This window comes from Trichosurus vulpecula, chromosome 1, assembly GCF_011100635.1.
Source record: "Trichosurus vulpecula isolate mTriVul1 chromosome 1, mTriVul1.pri, whole genome shotgun sequence".
NCBI classification, from domain to species: Eukaryota; Metazoa; Chordata; class Mammalia; order Diprotodontia; family Phalangeridae; genus Trichosurus; species Trichosurus vulpecula.
The window spans coordinates 313,620,286-313,632,598 of record NC_050573.1 but is presented as its reverse complement, the minus strand read 5'-3'; positions in this window follow the sequence as shown (position 1 = coordinate 313,632,598).

Here is a 12,313-nt window from a genome sequence, read left to right as displayed (position 1 = left end):
CCCACAGAACAGCAGAGGGAAGCAGGGCTCCAGCCCAGGACAGCCCGGATGGTCTCTGGGTGAGCCCTATTCCACACGGAGCTGGGAGCTGGGAGCTGGGAGCTGGGAACGGAGTGGAGCAGAGCCCAGCCTGAGCGGCGTGGACGATCCAGACCAGAAGCCGGGCGGAGGGGGCCCTAGCGCCCTGAATACGTGAGCAGTTACCAGACCCCTCGACCCACAAACACCAAAGATTGCGGAGAAGGTTAGTGGGAAAAGCTGCGGGAGTGGAAGGAGTTCGCGGTTCGGCTTCCAGCCCCGGGGGCAGCGGAGGTGGGGCAGCTACAGCTGTTGTTACTTCCGGCTCCAGGCCCACCTGGTGGGGGGAATTAAGTGGCGGATCACAGCAGGGGTGCACAGCCTGCCGAAGATCTGAGCCCAGTCTGGACTGGGGGTCCTTGGGGAAGGAGGAGTGCGGCTCTGACAGAGCTGGCACCTCCCCCCCAAACGTAGAACATAGAACTCTGTAATCTACAAGCAGTCATACCCCACTGAAAAACTCAAGGGTCAAGTTAGTTGGTTGGGAATATGGTCAGGACGCGAAAACGCGCCCAGATTCAGTCTCAGACTCTGCATTCTTTCTTTGCTGACAAAGAAGACCAAAACATACAGCCTAAAGAAGACAGTAAAGTCATAGAGCCTACAACCAAAGCCTCCAAGAAAAACATGAACTGGCCCCAGACCATAGAAGAACTCAAAAAGGATTTGGAAAAGCAAGTTAGAGAAGTAGAGGAAAAATTGGGAAGAGAAATAAGAAGGATGCGAGAAAACCATGAAAAACAAGTCAATGACTTGCTAAAGGAGACCCAAAAAAATACTGAAAAATACACTGAAGAAAACAACACCTTACAAAATAGACTAACTCAAATGGCAAAAGAGCTCCAAAAAGCCAATGAGGAGAAGAATTCCTTGAAAGGCAGAATTAGCCAAATGGAAAAGGAGGTCCAAAAGACCACTGAAGAAAACACTACTTTAAAAATTAGATTGGAGCAAGTGGAAGCTAGTGACTTTATGAGAAATCAGGATATTATAAAACAGAACCAGAGGAATGAAAAAATGGAAGACAATGTGAAATATCTCCTTGGAAAAACCACTGACCTGGAAAATAGATCCAGGAGAGATAATTTAAAAATTATTGGACTACCTGAAAGCCATGATCAAAAAAAGAGCCTAGATACCATCTTTCAGGAAATTATCAAGGATAACTGCCCTGATATTCTAGAGCCACAGGGCAAAATAGAAATTGAAAGAATCCATCGATCGCCTCCGCAAATAGATCCCAAAAAGAAATCTCCTAGGAATATTGTTGCCAAATTCCAGAGCTCCCAGATCAAGGAGAAAATACTGCAAGCAGCCAGAAAGAAACAATTTGAATATTGTGGAAACCCAATCAGAATAACCCAAGACCTGGCAGCTTCTACATTAAGAGATCGAAGGGCTTGGAATGTGATATTCCGGAGGTCAATGGAGCTAGGATTAAAACCTAGAATCACCTACCCCGCAAAACTGAGTATCATGTTCCAAGGCAAAATATGGATTTTCAATAAAATGGAGGACTTTCAAGCTTTCTCAGTGAAAAGACCAGAACTGAATAGAAAATTTGACTTTCAAACACAAGAATCAAGAGAAGCATGAAAAGGTAATCAAGAAACGGAAATTGCAAGGGACTTACTAAAGTTGAACTGTTTTGTTTACATTCCTACATGGAAAGATGATGAGTATGATTCATGAGACCTCAGTATTAGGGTAGTTGAAGGGAATATGCATATATATATATGCATATATATATGTTTATGTATATATATAAGTGAATGTGTATGTATGCATGTATCTATGTGTATATGTATGTATGTGTATGTATGTGTATATATATATATATGTAAAAGAAAGAGAGCAGACACAGGGTGAGTTGAGGATGAAGGGAAGATAGCTAAAAGAAATAAAATGAAATTAAGGGATGAGAGAGTAACTTACTGAGAGAGGGAGATAGGGAGAGATAGAATGGGGTGGATTATCTCCCATAAAGGTGGCAAGAGGAAGCAGTTCTAGGAGAGGAGGGGAGTGGGCAGGTGAGGGGGGAATGAGTGAACCTTGCTCTCATCAGATTTGGCCTGAGGGGGAATACCATACATACTCAGTTGGGTATCTTACCCCACAGGAAAGAAGAGGGAGGAAGATAAAAAAAAAATAAAAGGCAGGGGGATGATGGAGTGGAGGGCAGATGGGGGTGGAGGTAATCAAAACAAACACTTTGGAAAGGGGACAGGGTCAAGGAAGAAAATTCAATAAAGCAGGATAGGTTGGGAAGGAGCAAAATGTAGTTAGCCTTTCACAACATGAATATTGTGGAAGGGTTATACATAATAATACATGTGTGGCCTAGGTTGAATTGCTCAACTTCTTAGGGAGGGTGGGTGGGAAGGGAAGAGGGAAGGGAATTTGGAACTCAAAGTTTTAAAATCAGATGTTCAAAAACAAAAAAACTTTTTGTATGCAACTAAAAAATAAGATACACAGGCAATGGGGCGTAGAAATTTATCTTGCCCTACAAGAAAGGAAGGGAAAAGGGGATGAGAGGGGAGGGGGGAGATAGAGGGGAGGGCTGACTGGGGAACAGGGCAACCAGAATATACGCCATCTTGGAGTGGGGGGGGAGGGCAGAAATGGGGAGAAAATTTGTAATTCAAACTGTTGTGAAAATCAATGCTGAAAACCAAATATGTTAAATAAATAAATTGCATTAAAAAAAAATTGAATGGAGCAAATGGAAGCTAATGACTTTCTGAAAAATCAAGAAATTATAAAACAGAACCAAAAGAATGAAAAAATGAAAGACAATGTAAAATATCTAATTGGAAAAACTACTGACCTGGAAAATAGATCCAGGAGAGATAATTTAAAAATTATTGAACTACCTGAAAGCCATGATGAAAAAAGAACCTAGACATCATTTTTCAAGCAATTATCAAGGAAAACTGCCATGATATTCTAGAATCAGAGGGTAAAATAGAAATTGAAAGAATCTACCAATTGCCTCTTGAAAAAGATCCCAAAAGGAAAACTCCTAGGAATATTGTCACCAAATTCCAGAGCTCCCAGATCAAGGAGAAAATACTGCAAGCAGCCAGAAAGAAACAATTTGAGTATTGTGGAAACACAATCAGGATAGCACAAGATCTAGCTGCTTCTATGTTAAGGGATTGAAGGGCTTGGAATATGATGTTCTGGGGGTCAAAGGAGCTAGGACTAAAACCAAGAATCACCTACTGAGCAAAAATGAGTATAATACTTCAGGGCAAAATATGGATTTTCAATGAAACAGAGGACTTTCAAGCATTCTCTATGAAAAGACCAGAGCTGAATAGAAAATCTGACTTTTAAATACAAGAATCAAGAGACGTTTGAAAAGGTAATCAGGAAAGAGAAATCTTAAGGGACTTAGTAAAGTTCAACTGTTTATATTCCTACCTGGAAAGATATTTGTTAACTCATGAGACCTTTCTCAGTATTAGGGTAGTTGAAGGGAATAGATATAGATATAGACATATAGACATATAGACATAGACATATAGATATAGACATATAGATATATAGATATAGACATAGGGCACATGGTGAGTTGAATAATATGAAGGATGATATCTAAAAAAATTAAATTAAAGCCTGAGAGAGGAATATATTAGGAGAAAGAAAAAGGGAAAGATAGAATGGAACAAATTATCTCACATAAAAGAGGCAAGAAAAAGCTGTTATAATGGAAGGGAAGAGGGGGTAGGTGAAAGAAAATGAGTGAACCTTACTTTCATTGGATTTGGCTTAATGAGGGAATAACATATACACTCAATTGGGTATCTTTCCCTATAGGAAAGTGAGGGGAAAGGGGATGGAGGGTAGGGATGATAGAAAGGGGGACATATTGGGGGGAGGGGGTAGTCAAAACCAAATAGTTTTGAAAAGGGACAAGGTCAAAGGAGAAAATTGAATAAGTGGGGGACGGGATAGGCTGGAGGGAAATATAGTTTGTCTTTTATAACATGATTATTATGGAAGTGTTTTGCATAATGATACATATATAATCTATATTGAATTGCTTGCCTTCTCAAGGAGAGGGAGTGGGGAGGGAAGAAGGGAGAGAATTTGGAACTCAAAGTTCTAAAAACAAATGTTCAAAATGGTTTTTACATGCAGCTGGACAATAAGATATACAGGCAATGGGGTATATAAATCTATCTGGCCCTACAAGAAAGTAAGGAGGAAGAGGATGGGGGTGGGGGAGTGGGGTGATAGAAGGGAGGGCAGAGTGTTGGAAAAGGGCAATCAGAATACATGCCATCTTGAGGTGGGAGGGAGGGTAGAGATGGGAAGAAAATTTTAACTAAAAATCTTGTGGAAATGAATGTTCAAAACTAAAAATAAATAAATTTTAAAAAATGAAAAAAGGAGGATCAAGGGACTAGAGTCATGATTTCAAAGCTATAGAAAATTCCAGGTTGAGGAAATTCTCTCCACAGACTCAGATCAGCACCCTCTATGTAACATACAGCAGTAATGAGTTGCATTGTGTAAGGCTGTGAGAGGTTAAGCGATTTGGCATTTATAGTGGAGAAATCTTATATGTAGAATTATGTTATCTCCCCCATTAGAATGGGAGCTCCTGGAAGGCGGAGAATACACTTTCTGTTCCTCATGTCCTCAGGGCCTGCAATATAGCAAGAATGTAATAAACACTTGTTGACTTGATGACTAACATCACACACCCAGCATGTATCAGAAGTAGGACACGCACCATGATGTTCCTGACTCCTGATCTGGCTCTCTATACACCATACCATGCTTGCTCTGGTTGGGGTAGGGGGGTGAGGAGTAATTAATGAGATTTTAAATATTCTACCTCTTTGAACAAATCCACCCAAACTCACAAATCAGTGGAAGAGGTGGGAGGAAAAAATCGTCAATTGACTTGTATAGCCTATTTTTATTATATTATATAATATTGTATTTTTCTTTATTAAACTAAGCAGTTCATCTGTCATTGTGTGGTTGTACAGTCTAAATTAGCAATTTCAGCAGAAAATGGTGCCAAATGACTGAAATACCATGATGAAAATGTATTTTGAATTATTTTAACGAAAAGGAAATATGAAAGTTTGCATTGCACAGTCTATGGGGCCAATAGCGGGAGGAAAGGAAACCTCTAGATATGGTTTTTAATGCAATGAAATGGAAAGCAAGTTTTTAGCAAATAATAATTGATATTTTAGAAAGATTTAGAAATAAAAATAAATATTTTAACAATAATATAATTAATGGCAAACAATAATTGAAATCCTCCATCCTCCATGATTTCTCATGGAAACTTAACATTGCAAAAGACTTTAAACATCACCTAGAATAACTTAGACATTTTGCAGATGAAGAAACTAAGGCCCAAAGAAGTGAATTATTTTTCAAAAGTTATAGAGCTTGAATAGAACCCATAGAACCCAACTCTCCATCCAGGGGTCCTTTTAATACATCACTCTTTAGAGTTGAAGTAATTGCAACTTTGAGATTACACAGAACTTTGTCCCTGGCCATTTTCCACCAAATAGTGTCTGGTTTGTGAAAATGCTTTGCCCTGTGGTCAGTATGCAAATGTATTTGAAGAGAATGCTGAAATGTATCAACCAAATGAATGTCCATTTTGAACAGGTCTTGAAAACCATTCAGTGGCATTAGGCCAAAAAGCCTAAGTAAAACCAGGTTATTGAGTTTAAATAAAATGATTGTTATGGAGGAGTGAGTGGTTAGGACAGGAAAGGAAAATTCAATTTAAAGACAGGCTTGCCTGAGCCTGAGGCTGACTGGCACTATGATGATGGATGCCATCAGACTGATGCTTACATGATCATGTTATCACATTGACAGAATTATGTTGACAGGGATATTATGACACTGATATTACCATCCTTATAAACACAGCCATGGCACCCCTCGGGGCTTATTGTACTTAGTCTCACCTTACTGTAAGTTGGGAACTCTCTTCACTGTTTTGTTTTCTTTTTGTTTTCCATTTTTTTTTCTTAATGAGGCCAAGAAATGGAGAAAATATACCCTTAATCAGGGATTTAGGTATTCTACTATGGGGAGGAGTTGGGGGAGATTTCTCTAATTTAGAGTTACCAAGTATTAAAAAGGGAAAGAGGGACTAGACTTGGTATTGCTCTTATTAAAAACACAAGCATGAGAGGAGGGGGATTTTTCTCTTATCTTGAACTTGTAATAAATATTTCTACATAATAATCCTGGGACAAAGAGGAAACTAATCAGAATTCCATTTTGTCCTGCTTTTCATTGCCATGCAGTTAATAACTACCAATAAATCAGTGCAACTCCATTTACTGGAACTTATAGTAAGTGTTTGGTGACAATATCCCCTGGAGATAACACCCAAGCAAAGTTCACTGAGAAGTGAAACTGTGTTTTTCAGGAGGCTATTTAAATTCACAACATAGTTCAGGAAATTTTTACTGTCCTTTTCCAACACACAAGTCACTAGCCTCATTCAGTATCATGAACAGTTAATGAATTCTCATTAATTATAATTGGAGTCAGTATTGATTATGTTAGTATGCCTACTTATGAGGGCGCTACTATGTGCCAGTTATGCAGGTTCACAAAATCAGAACCATAATCAACCCTTCACTCTTGCTCACTGACTCCCATATCTAATCAATTGTCAAGTATTTTCTATTGTACCTCCACAACTTCTCCACATCCATCCTATTCTCTATCATGACTAACTTTCTAGTTTAAGATCCTCATCACCTCTCACCTGGAATACTGCAATAGCCCCTGAATTGATTCTTAGCATAAAACCTGCCATATATTAGTTGCTTAATGTTTATTGTCTGGTTGTTGTCTCTGGTCTCTAATCTCTCCAATCCATCCTCCACAAAGTTAACAGTGATCTCTTAGTTGCCAAATCCAATGGCTTTTTCTTAAACTTCCTCTATCTCTCTGAAGACTTTAACACTATTGATCACCCTCTCCTCTTTGATACCCTCTTCTTTCTAGGTTTTAGGGACAGCACTCTCTCCCGATTCTCCTTCTTCCTATCTGATCAGATCTAACTTTCCTCATTCAGATCACACCCTCGAACCAAAGGTTTCCCTCAAGGATTCTGACCTGGCCCTTCTCTCCCTCTATAGTGCTTCACTAGGTAGTCTCATAAGTCTCTGTTGATTTAATTACCATCTCTATGCCTATGATTCTCAAATCTATCTATCTGTATATATCTATCTATCCAACCGTTCTGTTAATCTGCAATCTTCTACTGGAAGTTTTTCCAAACCCTCTTAATTTAATGTCTTGCCTCTGTTAGTTATTTTCTATTTGTCCAAGATATAGCTTGCTTTGCATATAACTGTTTTTGTGTTGTCTCCATCATTTGATTGTAATGCCATTGAGGGCAAAATCTGTCTTTTTCCTTGTTTTTTGGTATTCCCAGGGCTTTGCACAGTGCCTTACACATAATAGGGATTTAATAAAGGTTGATTGATTGATTTTCCACAACTATGCCCTAGGCACTGACCTTCAATGGTTTACCAATGTCTCTAAAAGAAAATACAAATTCTTCTGTTTACAATATAGTTCACAAACTTGTTTCAACCTGTCTTCCTAGACTCAATCAACTCCCCTCAAGTTCTCTGTAGCCTAGCCAAAGTGCCCTACTTTACAGACATCACAGCATTTTTTTCAGTTAGCAGTGACCTCAGCAGCCATCTAGGCCTAGTCCATTATGGCATCACCAAAAAAGACAGGAGGGGAACCTGTCACTTCTAGAAGAATTCTATTCCATGTTTGTCATTGTTGTTGTTTAATCATGTCTGACTCTTCAAGACTGATTTGGGGTTTTCTTAGACACTGGAGTTGCTTGCCATTTCTTTCTCCAGCTCATTTTATACATGAGGACCCGAGGTAAACAAGGTTAAGTGACTTGCCCAGAGTCATACCACTAGAAAGTGTCTGAGGCCACATTTGAACTCTTGTCTTCCTAAACTCCAGGCCTAGCATTCTATCTACTGTACCACTTAGCTGAAATTAGCTAAAGCTAATTGTCACAAAGATTATGTGTGCATATATGTGTGAGTGTGCATGCCCATGTTTAACCTCAGGTTGTTTCCATGTCATTTCCATCCATTGTTCCTGACTCTTCCTTTTGGTACCAGACTAAAGAAGTTTAATCCCTTTTATACATGACAGCCTTTCAGATACTTGAAGACAGCTATGCAGCCATCATAGCTCACCTTGAGCCTTCTCTTTTCTGCGGGAAAAAATTCACTGGATGCTTCCAATGATCCTTATATTGTTATTTCCCAGATGTTATACTGTATCTTCTACTCCTTTCTCTATGTCCTTCCCTTTATCTCTTGGGATACCTAACAGACTTCAGGCCTCGGCTCATGTTCCACCTCCTGTATAGGATCTTTTCCTATCTACTAACTAGCCTTTTCACATCCCTTTTGTTGATGGGCTATGACTTTTTATTTACTTTGCATACATTTTACATATAATGTGCTATGTCCATATTACGTACGTAATATACACATACACAAACACACATATAGTGGCAGGAGAGAAAAGTAGAAAGAGAACTAGTCTTGGAGTTAGGAAGACCTGGGTTGAAGTCCCATTTCTGTCCACTGTTGCCAATTAATTTCACCTCTCCATGATTCTACTTTGAGAACAGCTGCTGATCTGCTTTGACAGAAGAGATTTCCTCATAAATAGATTGGATATATATAGATATATAGATATAGATATACAGACTAGTAGTAAAGGGACAGTGTTGATAAAAAGAGCCTGAAAAGGTGGTTTTTAAGCCTGCTGCTAATATTTACCTATGCAGTCACTTACATGACCTTAGTTCTAGTCAAGTTTCTTCTCTGAACTTTAATTTCCACATGTGTAAAAATATGTGTAGCATTATAAACTTGTTTACCTACTTCCTAGGACTGTTGTAAGAAAAGTACTTCGTAAACCTTCAAACTCTAGGCCAATGTGGGTTGTCACTATTATTATTACAGTTACTGTTCAAAGGTCTGTCTTTATCCTAAGAAAAAGCATTTCCTATATAATATAAGATTATGTACAATTCAGTTTTGTAGTACAATCAAATCTTGTGTTTGAATCTATACAATACTGTAATTACAACTTGCTAAATAACATCCCTCTGCTCTGTAGCATGACCTTCAGTGCAAGGTGGCACATCTAGACAAAGTGAATATTGTTGCTTACTGGTTTCCTTGTGACTTTGGTAATTGGATATTTTCTATAAGTGCACCACATAGATTAGTAATGACATGATTTGAAAGATGTCTGATATAAGCAGTAGAGGCTCAAAAGTAGAGAAGCAACACATGATTTTTTTCTTTCATTTGAATAGGTCTCTGCCAGGTAATCTTTGTAAAGTCATTCAGAGGAATAATCGGTTATGCTATGGGATACAATGGAAATAAAGAACATCTAACACCCCATTTATACAGAAGACAGCAACATTATACTAGAAGTGATGCTTCTGAAGCTAAATAGGTGTGACTTTCACTACAATATCTAGATGGTCATATAGAAGCCACTTGGAAATTTGGTAATAGCATATCTACCGCGTGAAACATATCCTTATATTGTAGTGAGGATTAGAAACAAACTATCTGCTAAAGAAAACACATAAATAGGAAGGCTTTCATTTAATAAACTGAAAGAAGAAATTATTAGCCAGTATATTGTTATTCTAAAAATAATGCAGAATTATATCAATCTGGTTTTACACACACACACACACATGCACACGCACATATGTGTGTATGTATATATATATATATTTATATATGTATTTATGTGTGTGTGCATGTGTGTGTGTGTGTGTGTGTGTGTGTATATGTATATATATATATATAAAGGAGAGTACATTGATTTTATAATGACACTATCTAAATTAACTGCCAGCCTAAAAAGACAATGTGTTCCAGGAGATGGGACATAGGAGTATGAGAAAAAGATCCTGGGAATTATTTTTGGACTTGCAACTGACTCACTAAGTGAATTGCCTCCTATGCCAGTCTCTTCCCACTAATCAATGAGTTACAAGATTGTCATAAGGATTAATGCAAAACTTTCTATGAAATACTTTGAACAAAACCACTGAATTTGCAAAGGCCAACACATTGCAACAATATTCCTCTACCAAGCTGTCAATAAAACTAATTTATGATTTGTGGATTAAACAAAGACCACCTATTCAGCATGATTGACAGTGAAATAGTATAAGAATAACAGACATGGTGTGGTGGATAAAGCCCTGTTTGTATCTAACTTTTGTGAGCAAAGTTCTTTGCAAATATTAAAGTGATAAGTAAATGTGGGGGGTTTTTTTGTATCTTCATAACACACAGGATCCTCTTTGCATAAGGAACAGATGGGCACTGCAAGTGAAGCTGAATTGTCCCAGAAAGAGATTTGGGTTAAGCAGCTCATGGAGTTTGTATGGTCTTTTGTGGCCCAGGTCAGATTTCATGAGAAGATAGCTCAGCAGGGTAACAGTAAGAGCATTACCAATAAGATCAGTCCTCAGTACAGTTTGTTATAACACAGATCTAGCAGAAATAGAAGAGGATTACAAAGAGGTAAATTTATCAAATATAAATAGAACCAATAAGTGGGTCAATTGTGTCATGAGGACAAACAATAACAAGCGAACAGCCTGCAACCTCCATTGATACCCATGAAATGTAAAAATTGGACTAGAGGAAAAATAAACAAACAAAAATGCCCTCTATTTAAGAGGACCCCCCCCACTTTCCCTTTATTCAAACCACTCTTACTCCTACTCGTTTATCAAAATTCTATGCATACTTCAGAACCCAGCTCAAGCCCACTAATTTAATAAAACAGTTCTGTTGGAGATAACAGATCTCTTTCTCTTCTCAACTCTTATAACACTATCTTCCACTCATGTTGGCCTTTAACCATATATGGATTTAGTCATGTGGAAAGAACACTGAACAGGAAACCAGAAAACGTAGATTTGAGTGCCACACATTAGTTGTGTGACTAACTTCTTAGAGCTCTGGTTTTAAGTTTTCATTTTTTTCTCATCTATAAAATGGGGACAATGCCTTTCTCAATAGTCCATATATAAACATTTATTATCTACAAACATTTATTATCTATGTGCCAGTTGCTAGGCAGAATTTATGTGAGCAAAATTCTTTGTAACCATAAAGAACTATTTTAATGCAAACTATTATTTTTGTTGTGGTTTTTGTTATTTAGCTGGTGTGTGTGTGTCTGTGTGTGTGTGCATGTGCATTATTTTACATTGTATCCTATACTTAATAAAAATAATAGCTAGCATTACAAGTTTTAGAAAACACTTTATAAATACTATTTCATTTTACCCTCACAACAACCCTCTTAGGTAAGTACTAATAATATCTTCATTTGACAGATAAGGGAACTGAGACAGACATTGGTTTCAGTGACTTGCCTAGGGACCCACAGCTAGTATCTGGGCAGGATTTGACCTCAGGTTTTCTGGATTCCATGTTCTACTCTCAATTCACTGGGCCATTAAGCTGTCTCAAATATATTTCCTTGTATCTGCTGCCACAGTACCTGATAAGCTTTGCACATAAGCTGTACTAATAAATACTTATTAAATCAATTACCCTTCATTCTAAAGTTATGGAGTTGGACATCAGAAACTGTATTTTAAATTAATTTTGATCAGCAGATGGAAATGTTGGCTAGATATCATAGGCTAATGTACAGGCCCTTCATATTAGCCTCCAAAGCCTGGGCAAATAATCCTGATGAACTTTTCTCAATTGCTTATACTTCAAAGTACAAATGGATTTTCAATATACTCTCTGGTGATTCCAAAAAAGCAAGCAGAAATGCATCGTGCCATGCATAAGCCAGGTGCATTTTTGTTTAGCTAAAAAGGAACCTGTGATCAAGCAGTACAAGGCAATGTACCACAGTTTATAGCTGATCATTTTCAAAAATTTTGGAAAGCAAATGGGATAATCACATTGCCTCTGCACCATAACCCTCTAAAATCAATGGACTTGCACAGAAATTTGAGATGGAGTTTTAAAATGTGCTTTTAAGACCAAGCAAATATGACTACAGGCTCATTAGAAATACTTTATGTTTCTTGCTAATCTGCAGAGCACAACCATATGGAACTAGTCACTCAACCTGTGTAATTAGATACTGAGAGTCATGAGAA